Here is a 16984-nt window from a genome sequence, read left to right as displayed (position 1 = left end):
GCAGGTAGGTCAGGGGGCTGGCAGGGATCCCCCCATGGTCCCCTCTCCTGCCCCTAGTATTTACCAGCTTGGGTATTTTGCCCTAAGTGGTACAATTTGCTCCACAACAAAGTGCATGTCTGAGCGCGTGCACTGAAGCAAAAAGCCCTGGCTCAAATTTGCATCACTTCTATTTGAGCTGCTGCAAGTGCACGTGCTTGCATGTGTGGACATGCCCTACTGGTCCAAGGACACAGCCTTGGGGGACACCACTGCCCACATCTCTCCAGGAGGAAACCGACCCATCCACCACTACTCTCAGGGTGCATCCCATAAACCAGTTTTTCACCCACCTTACTGTGAAAAAATCCACATCCCAGCTACTCATTTTACTTGTGAGAATTGGGTGCGACACTGTGTCAAAAGCCTTTTTAAAATTTAAGTAAATAACATCTATCTCCACTTCTGCAACTAAGCACTTTGTGACCTGGTCATAAAAGAGACCAGGTTAGTCAGGCAGAATCTGCCTGCTATAAATCCATGCTGGTTGCCCCTTAACATTGTATTACTTGCTGGCCCCTTGAAATGTGATCCTTGTCCCTAAGGAAAGTCTTGATTATTAGGGGTAAGATTATCTTTCACTATCATGGGTTATATCACAGCACTTTCTAGCTTTTGTAACACCTCAAAAGATAAAAAATGAATTTTCTTTAAAAAAAGTCAGACTGCTTGTACACACCATGGTGGTTTAATTTGGTTTAGTTCTCCCTAAATTGAAACAGTGGGTTTTTTAAAACACCATTTCAATTTAGGGAGAATTAAACCAGCCTAAACCCCTGTGGTGTGTACAGAAGGGTGGGGGCCCGATCCTTACCTGCCTCTTCAGCGGAGGGGGTGGGCGGGAGCGAGCTGCCAGTGGGCCTAGCAGTCCCTGAGCTGATGGCAGGCCAAGCGGTCCCAGGCAGCACCTGCCTGCTGGCACCGGGCCCAGGAGGTCCTGCGGGGTGCTGTAGCCCTGGAGGGAAGCACTAGCCTCCCCGCAGCTGTGGAGGGAAGCACTTGGCCCTCACACAGCTTGGGCAGATAGGCTCTGGAGAGAAAAAAAAAAATCAGGCTCACCACTTTTTTTTTCTCCAGTGGAGCCTGCCTGCATGGGCTGCCGCTGGGTCCCACAACTCCTGAGCTGCATGGGGCCCACCAAGTCCCGAGCACATTGGCTTCCAGTGCCCCATGCACTGTTGCACTTTGCAAACTGAAACACCTCAGAGGTGTTTTATCTTGGTATGTATCAAAATAATTTAAAGCGGAATACGATGCTGAGCATGCAAACAGCAATGCCATTAGAGTGGAATATGCCACCAAATGAGCAAACAGCAGCACCATTAAATCAGTGCAGAAGGGCATTTAAGCTGCTTTAAAGGACAATTTTGTGGTGTGTACAAGGGCCCAGAGACTCCAATCCCAATGCTGAGAAATACATCAGCAACTACAACTTGAACCCAAATCAGTCTGTTTGGAGCTCTGTTGCATTTTGCCCAGTCTGGGCCAGACTTAGGTCTTGCCTAGTCTTCTGTGACACATTCCAGATAGAGGACAACCCAATATGTTAGCATTGTTTTCAGAGCCCTGGACTGACTCTCAATCCAGGGTACAAGATGTATTTTCCTGATACAGCTCATAGATAAGATCAAAATGTTGGAAATTAGTATCCCATTTACAGGACAATTAAATCTCTTTTTAAAAACACTTCCTAAACTTCTAATCTAACCATTAAACTCACTCAAAGCATGTATGTTTTCATCATCATTTCCCATACCCCATTCACTTTCCTTATGTTCCGTATAGGCATCTGACTGAACAGTTTTACTCTTAGGAATGTCTAAGTATTTTTGTTATGGTAGATCCATTTGAACCCACTGGGCATGCTACCACATGCAGAGGTGTACGCTTGCAGCAGCAAAAATAGTAGCAGCACAAATTTGTTCTGATACGTTTTGCTGCAGTGCATGCCCCTGCATGTGCACTTTGGTGTGGGGCAAATTGCTCCACTTCAGGGAGACTGCCTTTTCCCCACTCCTCTCAGCTCCCAGTATGTTGGAGGAGCTGGGGGACAACTAAAGGAGCGGAGATGCTCTGGCTGCCTGCCAGAGCATGAGTATTCCCTCTAAGCTGTGCAGCATGCACAGCCGCATAGACATGCCTGGCAATGCGGCATGAGTGCGCTTGCGCAGCCACGCAAACCACATAGCTTAAAGGGAATGCTGCAGAGCATCTCCTGAGAGGAACAAGCCTCCATGTCTGCCAGTGCACATGTGCACCATGCTACTTTTTTCACATTTTTTTTCCTACTGGAATTTCCCAGTAGCAAAATTTGTCCCCGTTCTGCAAATTTGCAGCACGGGGACAAATTTGTATAATAATGGAATTGTGTAAATTGCAGATCTCTACGATGAAGCCATTGCTAAGCCACCTCTATCATTTCTGGAGATAGTATTGGTACTCTTTCATTGCATAAAAGGACATTGCATGACAAAAGGCTTCATTTTCCACATTAGCTTGCCAACCTGTCACTTTTTGTTATTGTATAATAAGGGAAATATCCATTTTTAATAATGGATGCAAACCAAGTTTTATTTCCAGTTATAATAAATAGATTTATACCAGTACAAGTCCATTGACTTCAAAAGCATTCAATCAGAGTTATATCCTGGTACCTGGCCTTGTGAGGGAATATTTGATGTAGGCTTATTTTTTCAGTTTTTATGCATGATGAAATATAATTGTTCATCAGAAGCCATCCTCCCATTGGCTACTACACTGCTATAGTAGCAGGGTGCAGAAATTCCTTTATTTCAATGATTCTTGAAGACATAGTCCAAAGAGAAATGTGAAAACTGTAAGGCCATTAATGTTTGTGTTAAAAAAAAAGTTTAACTTCACAAATCTATGGAAGAAAGATGATTTTCCATTGGTTGATTTGGACTTTTGGTTTGGTAAATGTCAGCAGCCATTAAAAATTCAGTATGGGGCACAGGGGGCCAAATTATCACAAGTATAATTCTAACAAATTGGTCTCTGGCTCAGATCAAAATATATTGATCTACCTGGAAAAAATAAAACAATCTAGACCTAAAGCATGATAAATAGTCTTTGCCTTGATAAACCAAGGCGCCTTTTCATCTGTCTTTCATTTCTCACCTTATAAAACCAAACTAAAGATTTGTTGTAACCACAAAAGCTTTCAAATTACCCTCGATGTGTAATTTTTGTCAAGTATGCAGTAAATTTAAATTTGCACTTCTTTTCCTCACACCAATGAAAGGTTTCTTCTTTTTTGTGCCCGTGTGTATTTGTTTTGTTTTTACTGTGTCGTATAAGAGTTCTCCTTGTTTGGAGCTAAGGGTTAGGTTATCTGTGCTCTTTGGCTAACACAGTTCTGCACATGAGATATGGACATCTAAGTTGTAGCCGCTACTTTTGGAACTTCATTCGTTTCGATGTCGTTGCATACAGTGAGCGATAACTTAATTCTTATGAAGCCAATAATGCAATTATAATTCTTGAGGAATTCCTTTTGGTTTGGTTATATTTATTTTTCCAAACATTTTGTTTGAGAGAAAACGAGATTGCTATCTACTGTTTCCTTATTTTTTTGCAGGAAAGCAAAGGGTTGTTGACTTCCTCTCCCCTCCCTTCCTTCCTTCTTTCTGAAGGTACTGTACTCATCTGAAAAAAGGGAACGAAATGATTGTTCCTGTTCTCTTTCTTAAGTTGTTTCAGACACTGTCCCTGCTAGTTTTCGAAGTTTACTGCAATCTCCACACACGGGGGGAGAGAGAGAGAGAGAGAGAGAGAGTACAGAGAGTGAGAGCAATTGCCAGCAAGAGAACAGGTAGGGAGTATAGGGCAGGGATCATTCCAGATTCAGCAACTGGTAAGTTATTCATGAAAGTATTTTTGCTTAATGCTTTAGAAGTTTAACATACACCTTTACATTCAGGAAGATCATTCATCAAATACAGACTTTTCTTGTTAAAAAGATGATGATTGTGTACATTGGCATACAGTATATATTTAAACTTTGGATATCAATAGTCTGTTTTCTTGATACCACCATTAATAGCATGAAGCTTAATCTAGGATATGTTGTCAATTAACTGGATAATATTTGCAATGTTAAATTATATAACTCCTTGCTTATGAAGCTGGGTAGGTGACTTCTTACCAGGAGTCTCTGTAGCTTATTATAGGCTTCATTCACTCTCTGTTAAAGTTTTGAGCAAGCTTCACTATAGCCATAGCAGAGGTAGAGATAGGTAAGTGGGTAATTTATGGCTTGTGTATTTTATGTATCACCTGCCATTAACATCCCAGGAATTCATTAAAATGGTAAATCAAGCCACTGAGCTTCAACCAGTGTGTCAGCAATGAGGATGAATTGTTTTTTTTATAAATAGAACTGAATTGTGTGTGAGTATATGTGTGTATATCTCAGCACTTGTGCTTATGTATATAGTCTGAGAACTGTCATTTGACTAGTTAAGCAAATTCCAGTTTCATTTTAAAACCAAAGACTTAACGTGACAAAGTATGTAACCAATACTAAGATTAATTACCACAGCTCATGAAATGATAAACTAAAATGCTGTGAATGCATTTACAACCCTTATCTACCACTGGCTTGTCAGCTATAGTTTCCGAGTATCAGATACAAGATACTTAATGTAAGTTAGCAAAGGTTTACTGCACAGCGAATACTGAAATTTAAGCATGCGTTTTATTTATTGTAAAGCAAGCGAACAGAAAGATCAGCAGAGGCAACAAAGATTAGAATAGGTTTTCTGTGAAAAAACCCAATCATCCCCTAGGTTAATGCTTATTTGCAAGTGGAGACTTTCTGATCTTTAGTACCTTTTGTTGGATGTTTAAAATCTCGACAGTGTTGTTCTAAATAGGGTGTGGGAACAGGGCATCCTAGAACTGATGCAGACAGTCAGCTTTGGCATCTAGTAGAGCCTCTGAACTCTATGGGTACTAGAAGTGAATGCCTTTTCTCGGGAGAGGCATAGTTTGCCCCTCTGATTGAACAAATTGGTCAACAGATCCTTTTACCCTCCCTCTGCCTCCTTTCTACGAGTTTTTCCATTGCAGATAGTGATTTACTCCAAATTACCAAGATCTCCCTTACCTTCCCCACAGCCCCGGCACATATTAACATAGTGATAACAGGAGGAGTAACTGTTTACAGATATCAGTAGTGAAAAGCATCAAATTTGTCTAGTTTGGTGCAATTATGAGCTTTGTTTCTCCCACAAAGAGTTATGCCACTATTATAGAGAGACCTCTTTTCAAATGCACACATGAAATAGGTTGGGCATGTTTTTCATTTGGGAAATTGGTTACCATTTAGCTGATCAATTGTCTGTTTTTCCTGACCAAACATGGATTTAAACAATCAAATGGGGATTTCAGCACCTGTTTTGGCAACTACATTTGAAGATTGGATCTTCACCTCTATATCAAACAGAGAAGCCACTTGCTTAATCAACAGCTTCTGTGGTTGTTAAAACAATAAATAAAAGCTCAAACTGCCAAATGACCATGAAAATAGCAAACACCTCTAAGTTCTGGACTAGTTGGATCCAGAAGTTTGTTTCAGCCTACAATAAAGACAGGAGCCAACTGCACAGTTTATATTACAACGTTTGAAAAATTATAAAAAATCATGGATGTTTGAGGTCATTGTTTGGGTTCATGCTTCCAGACCTTTCTCCAAGAGCTCTAGGAAAAAGGTAATTCTCCAAGTCTAAATGAAAGAATAAAAACACCCCTCCCCAAGCATAATTTATATTTGTAGTAAGTAGTCAAAAGTAATATCATGCTATTTTAAAACTCAGTTCCCCATTAACATTTTATTAAAATAGCCCTGCAGTGTAATACTGCGTAATTTAACTGTAACTGGAAAGTGGAAGATTTGCATTTATTCTTGGATTTCACCTTTCAGTTTCATTTTTGTTTGATGCAGTATTTCAGTTTTGGTCACTTGCAGCTTTTTTTGTACATTTTTATTCTAAGCACATGACAGTAGAATTTTATATAAAGATAAATTTAAAAACAGGTGCACTTCTCTTTGAGAGTTCAGGAAAGGGAGATTTTTGGCTGATATGTTCTTAGCTCACATTGTGAGAGAGTAACAGGCAGAGAAACATCCCTTATGAAAACAAAAAACTTTGTACAGAATAGTAACTGGTTTATGGCAAAAAGCTGAATGTTTGTGAAATGTGGTTTTAGTGATTCATTTCTATACATCATTTAAAAAGAAATTGTTTTCATGGAAGCAATGACACAGATATTTTTTTACTATGCTTAAAAACTTGGTTTTTAATAAAGATACTAGTAACTTCTGAGAATTGTTAAAGTCAAACCATTTCATTTTAAATAACGAGAAAGTCATCTTGAAAACTACTTCAGTAAAAAAAATGACAATATGTTCTCGTGGTAGATATACATATAAGAGAACCCAGTCCCACAGCCCTTAATTTCTGTGGGCCCATGGAAGTCCAAGGACAAAGAACTTGATCAAAAACCCATCAATGGCAATGGGTGTCTTTCTGTAAACTTCAGTAGGCCTTCTTTTGGGAGGCAAGAACCGTAGACTTAGGGGTAGATTCTCTGCTAACATAAATTCATGTCAATCTGTGTGTTACCAATGGCAGCGCACAGATTTTCATCAGAGAAACCTGTTCTCTGGCACTGCATGTTTAAAACACAATATTTCTTCTCACATTTTAGCAACTATTTCATGGTTTTTCAGCAGTGGGAGAATTTGATCATTGAACTATCTGGTATTTTACTCAGAAATCTAGAAGAATCTCAACCTAGTGCTTATGATGTAGATATACAAAGTGCCTAGAGCACTGGAGGACACATATCCAGAAGAGAGATACATTGGTGTGGCAGCATGGTGCACGTGTGCGCTGGCAGACATTGAGGCTTGGTCTGTTTGTGAGGTAGAATTATGATGGAAGAAAAATTGATGGTAGGTTCAAACCAACAGCTCAAAACAAACCAAGCATACAGCATAGATAACCACAGTCATAGACATGCATCACTGTGGCTCTGATATAGTAAAGACACCTGCATGAGTGGACCATTTCTGATATGCAGTAAGTGCTATATACAGCCAGAAAGTAGTTGAAGGAGTTTAGTTGGTATTTAATCAACAGACCTTCGACACATTTATTTCCTGAAAGCCATATTTTCTCCTAAGCATCTTCTTGGAAAATATTGTTAAACCAAATTAACTGTTAAACCTTTTTAAAAAAATAGTTTTTCCAGTCCTACTCCCCAGTCCAAGGGAGCTACTGAATAGGGTGAAAGATCAGGTCGGGTCAGAGAAAAGAGTTTTAGCCAGAAAAATAAACTAAAGCTTTTAAATAAAGGAAGGATTTGCAGGGAAGCTAGTTGGGGAAAGCAAACATTGGGAAAGCCAGATACCACCCTTCTGTTCTTGTAGAAATAGTCGACAGTGCTAAAACTAACCTTAAGCTAGTAGTTACAATGCTGGTAAAGTTATAATGGCATATTTTAAGAGTGATATTGAGTGAAAGGGTTAACAATGTTTGCCCAATCAAGACTGAACTAGATGAACATTCAGCAGTTATCTGTGATAACTATTGTACTATACACAGGATGTCTGACTTACTTGTGTATCCATTTGGCAGGGATATTGTCTTGCGTATAAAATTCTAATGATTCTAGGAAATAATCCTATCTTTTTGGAAAATGTGTTTAACATTTTTGTTTAACAATCAGCTATCTTAAAGCTATGCACCAGAGTCTGCACTACTCTGGTTTGGTTAGTCAGAAAAACATGTCTCTTATAAACTGATGACTATAAGGATGCTACAGTGGGGGTTCTGTGAAATGAAACAATTGCACTAAAACTGGTCCTGTATTAAAAGAAAATATTTGAGATATTTCTGAATTTTTTTTGAAAATGTATAAATATTGCCCTGTTTGGTGATACACACTCTCTTTATTCCCCATTTCTTTTTCACAGTTTGGAGACTTACATTATCAGTGGCACTCAGGGATTCAAACTGGGCAGGAACAAAATTATTTTCTTTCCCAGCTGCATCAAGCAGAGCAAATACTTTTTGGTTCCCCTTTTTAGATTTAAGTAGGTGAAAGCAAAAACAGTTTAAACAATTTAAGGAATTTAAAAAGTAAATTCCAGTTTAAAAGAAATGGGAGGGGGGAATGTTTCACTAACTGGGAAGCAAACTTCCCTGCCCCCTATGGATTTTTGCAAATGGATTAAAACTGAAAATATCCCAATTCCAATGGCCTATTGAATTTGGGAATGTAAGGTGTCATTTCACATGCACAGGATTCCAGAAGCCGGAAAAAAAAGCTTTTGAAGATTCCTGCCCTAAAATTATGAGAGATACAAGGCAAAATCAGTTAAGAAGTCTGGGGAGAGCCTCACTTCTCAGTGAACAGAAAAATCCACAATCCACTTTTATATAATTGGTTAGGAAGAAGTGTGATTCATTTGAAATTTGTAGCTGTACTTCAACAGGACTGTATTACTTTGGTGGTGGGTGCTATCATCATTATTATTATTAGGTAATGCTGTACTAAAAGGAGAATGCTAGCATCTATCAATCAGATATTAAGTACTTGATCTTTGGGGCTAGGGACAGAAATTACACATAAACCAGTATAAGTGATCAGAAACCGGTTCAAATATGTAACATAATACAAGTTCAGTTCACATAAACCACTTTCAAAATGGCCAAAACATGTTTAAGATAAACATGGATGGATGTAGTATCAGACTTAACTGATTTAGGTTAAACTGGTTTATTGAACTTCTGTTCCAGATTCAAGTTAACTCACAGCTCCCAGCATCCCAGGATGCTTTGCACCAACCCTGCAAACCTCCCCTCACAGGGTGGGTGGGCTAACCTTGGGCTAACCAAGCTCCAGCTGAGCAGCAAGGCATGTTCTATTACTTTCCAGCTTCTGGCCTGGGCCTGCATGTGGCTGCATTTCAGGAACCAGAAGTGAATGTCTGTTCACTTACTTATCATTTCAAACTACACAGCTTAGATTAGCCTGCAAAGATTAAACTGATCCAGTCTCAGGCTTTTTGGCTGTCTGTACTTAGCCCTACAGGAGATTGATCATGGGTGGAAACTATGTCATTCTTCTGGGCTAGATTATAATGTTCCAATCTGGCTGCAGAAAGCTTTATGCCACGAGAAGAAAAGAAAATGAACTGGTGATTCAACAAAGGTAATAGGTCTACCCTGCTTCCTCTTTGCTCCGAGAGGGGAGTAAGTTACTTCACACACCTTTCAGTGAGAAGCTTCCACATCAGTACATAGATAATAGCAGCCAGAGTAGCTCGTCAGGTAAACAGAGTGGACACAGAGCCAAAATTAGTTCAGCCTCACCAACCTCTTTACCCACTTGTTTGCACAGGTGCAAAGCAAGGGCAAAAGCAGTCTCTGCTCTAACCCACATCTAGAATTGCGGTTTGATTTAGTTGTGGGAACTTTCATAAAGTAATATGGCCCTATCATCATATTAGGCCTACTCCTTTAAATAAATGATTAAAATCCTACTGACATCAATGACCCTTCTAAGTTAGTTAATCTGCACTCTAAGTAAATGCTTGCAATTCTAATGCACTAGATCCAAACCAAAGACAAATTCCTGCTATAAACATTTCTAAGGAGAAAATATCATGAAATACAAATTTAGCTGACTACATTAGGAATTTCTAAGGCACTTGTGTTACTGGAATTTTGGCAGCAAACAACATCGTGAGGAAGCATGATTTGAGAATGATATTTTCCTTGATGCCTTTTCCAAGCTCATGGGGTGTTTCACTGTGTGCATGTTTCTCTAAATGTATTTATTAATGTACTCTGTGGGTGCATCTACTTATGCACTTTACTGCGGAGTTGACTGATTAACAGTGAAGAGTCAGTGTCTACACATGTGCTAGTATTAGAGTGTAGTAAATTAATTAACTCCACTGTAAGATTGTACTGTTATTGGGGACAGTACTATCTTATGGCAGAGTCACTTACCGCGCAGAAATGCATGTGTGGATGGTGACCAGGACAGCAGCACTTTGAGCTGGGGCAGAGTAGGCCCAGACTGGCAGCAGGCTTGTGGGGTCAGCCACGTTGCTTCACAGTTTCAGCACTCTAATGCTCCAGCCAGCCCCTCCACTACCTGATGCTGCCACCCGGACCCCAGGGCTGATCCCCTGAGCCTGCTGCCAGCCCAGGGCTGCTCCTCCCCAGCTCAAATTGCTGCAGCCTCAGGTTCATCTGTAGATGCTGTCAGAGTTTATTGCTGCACCTTAATAGCATATATAGATGCACCCTGTAGGTTTAATGAAAATAATATACACAGTTGGGAAGGAATTTGGATTTATGTCCTCCTTTTGGAGGGGTACAATTTTCTCTGTTTCTAATGAGCAAAGTAAATTGTTAGAACAAGCTACCGAGGCCTCAGGCTCACAAAGGTTCATGAGTAGAGATTTCAGCAACTGTGCAGAGTCAAAGCAGGATTCACGTCTTAATGTAAATATTGTAGAAAACTATAGTGAAGTCATTGAATGGGGATGAACTGACAATAGTACATTCCTAAGTTTAACAGGAATTAGAAGTGCTCATCTCATGGAAAAAATATTCACAGATGTGAAGGAAAAAAGTGTTCTGTAGTAGCACAATTTATGCTTTAAAAATATGGGGAACCACAGAACCATGCAGTTTACAGCCAATTTCCTTGCTTAATAATGAACTCAAAAAACTTGTTCCAGTTACCAGAAGCAGTACAGATTGGAAGGCAGTGGGTGCATCTACATGTTCATTAATGAGCTGTGCCTACCGTGCATTTAATTTAGTATTTGGGTACAGTGCCATAGCAAGGGGGGTGCAAGTGGGGTGACCACCCTGGGCACCAAAGTGAAGGGGCACTAACAGGCACTGCCCAGCCAGGGTGGGTGCAGGATGGAGCCATGAGTGGCTTGTTTGGGGGGGTGTGGACTCAAGGGGAGGCCAGCTCTTACCACTGCGTGTGCTCCTGGGCAAGCATGTGGGGCATGTACCCTCTGATCTGTGTGCAGGGTAAGGGTGGGCTGCCGCTGCGGGCTGTGCCTTGGGTACCAAACTTCCTTGTCATGGCACTGCTTGTATAATCAAGCACTAAATAAACGTGCAGTAACTGGAGTTACTGTGCAGTAGCACCAGAGAATGCCTTTTAAGTGATGCTACTGTGCAGTAGCCTAATAAAACTGCACAGTAGCGTATGAGTACCTTTTTTGCTGTGACACATTACTGCACACTATTATTAGGTTACTGTGCTGTTAGTGTCTTGTCTAGAGAAGCCCAGTTTCACCTGATGCTGCCTATGGGGAATGTCAATGGAAACAGAACAAGACTTCTATCTCCACACGTATAGAGCTCCCACACTTTGTTGCAGGAGATGCAAGATGTCCCTCAACCTAAATTTAGGCCACAAGTCAAAAAATGTAATTGAATGGGAGTTACAGGCATCCTGTGAGAGCATCAGGATCTAAGATGACTTTAAATGAGGAACTATCTCATCCACCACTGACAAAAAGAGGGGTAGCATATTTGATCCAACAGGAAAGAGGAGAGAACATGCTCTTATTAGTAAAAATTCACACTAATTAGTTTGACAATTTGTCTTCAGGTTTCGCACTGCCCCAAATCATTCTAGACTCTAAATGCTTTCCAGCATCGCCAGCAATAATGAAGTCCCTAGGATATTTCATGAAAGCCCTGAAAATTGCCCCTTTTCAGGGTAAAAACTCTGAATGACAGTTTATTAGCTTTATTTACTGTTTTAAGATAAATTCATTTTAGAAGTTGGCTGTTTGCCAATTTTGTGGGTGTGTGTCTGTGTAGAAGGAATTCAGTTGCGTGAGCATTATTCTTTTGACAGAAAGGACTTGTTTAAAAAACTAGTCCTCTGGGATTACTGATGGCTAAAACGATTGATAATGGCCTAAAACTGTCATTGGAGCTGTTTGAAAATAATTTTAAATGCTGATGAAGTTTCAATTAAAAAAGGATGCAATTATAAAGATTTTTGGGGGGGTAAAAATTGCTTTTCATTTTTTACCAGATGAAACAATTGAATATCATCATATTCATGATGCTAGGTTACAGATGAACTGCAATTTCCATTCTGTGCTTCATTTTTCAATAAACGTGCCATTTTAAATTGTATTTGGTTAAAACTTGGTCTGTTGTGTATTCCCCCCGACCTAAATTGATTTAAAATTATTTATTTTTAATGCAAAAATTTGGTGTCAATATCAAGTCCTTTTTGAGGTGTTGCTACTAAAAATGGCTTGTTCTTAAATTAAATCCTTCATTTTTGCTGTCACTAAAGTTAGTAAAATAATAAAATTCTCTACACAGGACATATTTTGGTAGATGATGAGGAAGTACTGGCTTCTCCTACTACTCAACTAATTATAAGGTTCAACTTTGGCACTACAGCGTAAGGGAAAAGCCAGAGAGGAAGTTATCTTAAATTACTTCCTTGAAGGCTTTTGGCCTGATCAGTCAGAAACACTTTTTTTTTTCACTAGGGCTAGAGTACTGTGAAATGAACCCTGCTCCTTCCACAAAAATCAGCCCTTCCTTTGGACCTCATATGTATGAGAGAGGAATCTAAAAAGTATAAGTTCATTTTTCTGAATTTTTCATTCAAATAAGGATAATTATTTGCTTTTCATCACTTATAGGCTGATTTCTTATGTCTTATCAAAGAAGAAATGCCAAAGCATGTAAGAAAGGCCACCCTGGAATGAATGTTATGTGACTGTAATTTGCTCATCACACCCCTTGCAGTCACATATTTGTCTTAGGGTTCAGTAGAGTACCTAGGAGCGGACAAGAAGTGCACCATATTAAGAGGGGCATCGAAATGGCCCCCCCATCCCATGGAGTCCATGCCCCAGCAGCATTGCTGGGCTAGGGACTCCAGAACAGTTCCTGGCTGCTGTTGCTTTTAAGAGCCACAGAGCTGGGATGGGCAGAGCATGCACAGCAACAACTCAGCAGGGACTGTTTAGAAGTTCCTGGCTGGGTAAGGTTGCCGCCCCCCGCCCCTCATGACTTTTGGCCCTGTACCCTCCCCCGCCCCTGCTCTCAAAACCTGTAACCCTTAACCCAGGGGCGGGCAATTATTTTTGGTGGAAGGCTGTATACCGAGTTTTGGCAAGCTTTCAAGGCCGCATAGATAGCCCTGCCCATTGACTGGTGCCCCTCCCAGTTGCCATCTTGGGACCAGAAGTCCTGCCCTCTAACCCCTGACCTTTGCCACCAGAAGTCCCTCCCCTTGCCCCCAGAAGTACTCCTTTCAGCAAGGGATTTTGCCATCTTGGAACCAGAAAAATACCAAAATATATTCTGAAAAGTGAACATCTAAAACATTAATTAATTAGATTTCAAAAAATATTTTTGCCCTGGTTTACAAACGTTTGTGTAGTGTACATAGAGGTGATTGTACAATAGCTTAAAATGAAGTCTTACTCTTGTATATTATGGGAGGGTGGGTATAGGTTTGTGGGGGGCTCTGGGTATGTGGGGGTGTGTGTGTGGATATGTGGAGTGTGGGTGGGTATGAGGTTTGTGGGGGATGTGTGGGGGGAGGGTGGTTGGGGTGTGTGAGGAGGTGTGGGGGTCTGCATGTATGGCAGTGCGAGGGGGTGTGAGTGCATGTGTATAATGGGGTGTGTGGGGGGACTCACCCTACAAACATACACACTGCCCTGCCTGCACACACACACACATGCGCGCGCACACACACACACACACACACAGTGCTTAGGTTATGTTGAACTATACAACAAAGGGCACTGCCTAATTCTTAAGCAGAGAAAATTCAAACCTGAAGGCCAGATTCTACCCTTATATTGCATGGACCTGCAGACATACATCCACAGAATGTAACTGTTTACTGTATATCACTATGCCTTTCATAGCTGAAGATGGTAGAAGGGGTAGAAGGTGTGCAAATCAGGTATTGGAGGCATACAAATGACTGTGATGACCAAGATAAAACATGCAACAAACAGCCTCTGTTGCATAGACACAACTCTTGGTAGCCAACTAGCATGTTTTGCACCAAGCACTGCTTAAGATCCTTAAAATACTTCCCAGGGCAGTCAGGTTTTCTCTTGCCAAGCTCTAGCTCACTGCACAGCAGCTGTGGGGGCATTATCATCCATACTGCATTGTAACACATTGGGGCCCCAGGGGTGACCGTGATGTCCTCTGGAGGTTGCACAACCATGTCCTGCTCCACCCCTAGGGCACCCACCTATCTCACCTATCTCACCTGCCACACCTTGAAGGAAATATAAATAAATAGGGAGGTTGCTGACAGACCTTCATGTAGTTCTGGTCCCACTGAATCCCCATTACAGTCTCTGGCACCCTACTAGTCCTCACTGGTCCCAGGCCCCTGGCTGGGCCTCTGTAGCTAAGTACGTGGCTCCAAATCCTCCCCTTTATCACGCCCCATGCCTCGCGGGTGTTATAGGTATGTTGTCCTTCTTTTGAGGCTTTGGCCTCCTCAGCCTCTGCCCCTTTAATCTACCTAGGTCTTCTAGCCTAGGCCCACTGAATCAGACCTGGCTTTAGAGGCACTAGCTTCATTCCTGTCTGTCACTGGGCCCTCGCCCTTGTATGATGAGCCCCTAGCTCCTGTGTGGCTGCACCCTCTCTGGCACCAGGCCCCTGGCCCCTGTGCTTGAGCTTGCCCCCAGTAGGACTCAAGACAATCTAATGTCCCCTGGGTACTAATGAGGCCTCCTTACCTCCCCTTCCAGCCTCATCCCAAACCACCAGTAGCACACAACATAAACACAAGTCCCTGGGCTATAACATAACTAACACTGCAAGTTGCCTCCTGCTCCTTTAAAGAGTGTACGCCTTCACTCACTATTACAGCGTCTTGGGCTCCACTGTTCCTGCAGGCATTGGAGCAGGTAGCTAAGCATCCCTGAGGGCTCTCCTGGGCAGAACCTCCTTCCTCTTGCAGCTGCCAGGGACAGAAACCCCTGCTTTGAGCCAGACTCAGCCTTGAGCCTATGAGCTCCCAGGGTCCTGCCTACATCTGGTCAGCAAACCACCGGCAGGTGCCTGCCAATTGCTCCATTAACCTGTTGCTCTGGTGACCTGCCGCTGCGGTGTCCTGCCTAGCCTGCAGTACTCCCTGCATGGGCTGCTTCTTTCCTTAAAGGAACAGGGAGCCCCAGGCTGTCCATTACATATGTGTCTGACCCAAAGCAGCTGAGCCCTCACAGTTCTTCAACACTTACACAGTTGTCAAACTGAATTGTCAAAGGACTTCAACATTTGTCACTATTATATCAGTTAATGCAAATTAAATTATGTAGGAGTCTTTGTCATGGTTTCTCTAGCTGCCAGATAGGCCTTCTCTATCCCATCCAAGTCTCGTATCCATACACCAAAGTCACCAATATCACTGCCTTGCAGACCTTCAGCTTGGCACAGAGTTGAATCCCCTCTACCTCCACACTTGCTTACTGAGCTTGCAAAAGTCCACACTAACAGATAAAAGAGCTCATCTTCTCATTAATATTGGTACAACCATTCATGAATGACAGGTAGTACTTTTCTGCCTACGGTTATAGAAGACTTGACATAACTTTTTCCAGGACTTTGTTGGTATATGACCTTTGTTTCCTTCAAGTTTCTGGTTTGCCTGAAGCTGGCTTCAGAGAAAACTAATTGTTTCACCAATAACTGATGTTTGTCCTCAGATGTCACCAATGCACAAATCATCAGCATGCAGGAGTGTTGCTGGATGGTTTAGTGATGTTAGGCCCTACCTGCAGTCTAGAGAAGCCAAGGAATTTTGCAGTGATGCTGAATGTACTCCTTCACTCATTTGGATGTCAGTGGGCTCCTCTCCCAGTACATAGAATCATAGAAACACAGAACCAGAAGGGATCTGTAAGACCATAAAGTCCAGTCCCCTGAATTGGGCAGGAAGTTATTGGGCTCAGATGAACTTGATAAGGTGCCTGTCCAGCCTCACTTTGAACACCTCCAAGGAGAGTGACTGCACCATGTCTGCTGGGAGTGTTTTCCAGATTCTGGTGATCCTTACAGAGAAAAAGATTTCCTTATGTCCATCTTGAATTTACCCTCTATTAGTTTATGCCCATTGGTCCTCATCCTCCCTTGAGGTGCCCTCCTGAAGAGTTGCTCTCCTAGTTTTTCATGCTCCCCCTGATGCACTTGTAGGTGGCTCTCAAGGCACCTCTCAGTCTTTTTTTTTCTCAGACTGAACAGGCCCATTTCCTGGAGTCTCTTCTTATAGGGCCTACCCTCCATGCCCTTAACCATATGGGTAGCCCTTCTTTGTACCCTCTTGATTTTATTCACATCCTTCTTGAAGTGTAGTGCCCAGAACTGGGCACAGTACTCCAGCTGAGGCCTCACCAAGGCCAAATAGAGAGGGAGGAGTACCGCCCTGGATCTATTGGCCACACATCAGCTGATGCACACCAGAGTTTTATTTGCCCTTCTGGCAACCTCATCACACTGTTGGCTGATGTTCATCTTACAGTTGATCATTACCTCCAGATATCGTTCAGATGCTGTGCCAGCCAGTGCACCACCACCCATCGTATAGTTGTGGTGAGAGTTCTTCCTACCCAGGGGAAGGACCTTGCAGTTCTCCCTGTTAAACCTCATCTGTGTGTGAGTTTGTGCCGAATTATGTAAGGACTGAATTAAGCACAGGCTCAGACCTGGATGTTCAATTTAAAACTTTTATTGTTTCACAAAGTCATAAACTAAGGAGGTCTGTTGGTTCACGAGGTTCCCAAATCAAGCCCTTGCTTTCTAACCCGAAGGCTAGGTGCGGCTGCCTGATTCAGTAGTCTCAGAACTGGTCAACAGCTCAT

The 16984-nt window shown here is 41.9% G+C and overlaps 1 protein-coding gene across 2 annotated transcripts in view; it reads left to right on the top strand.

Annotated features, from left to right (window-relative positions):
- Window positions 1-3746: 3746 nt before the first annotated feature.
- Window positions 3747-16984, top strand: part of ZNF366 (zinc finger protein 366) — an 87826-nt gene continuing 74588 nt past the window's right edge. For both annotated transcript variants that reach the window (XM_019517668.1, XM_019517667.1), the window contains exon 1: window positions 3747-3913. The gene's annotated coding sequence lies outside the window, so the exon portion shown is untranslated. The remainder of the gene's footprint in view (window positions 3914-16984) is intronic.

Source organism: Gavialis gangeticus, unplaced genomic scaffold (genome assembly GCF_001723915.1).
Source record: "Gavialis gangeticus isolate Ggan-Ray unplaced genomic scaffold, GavGan_comp1, whole genome shotgun sequence".
NCBI classification, from domain to species: domain Eukaryota; kingdom Metazoa; phylum Chordata; order Crocodylia; family Gavialidae; genus Gavialis; species Gavialis gangeticus.
This window is presented reverse-complemented; position numbering and strand designations above follow the sequence as displayed.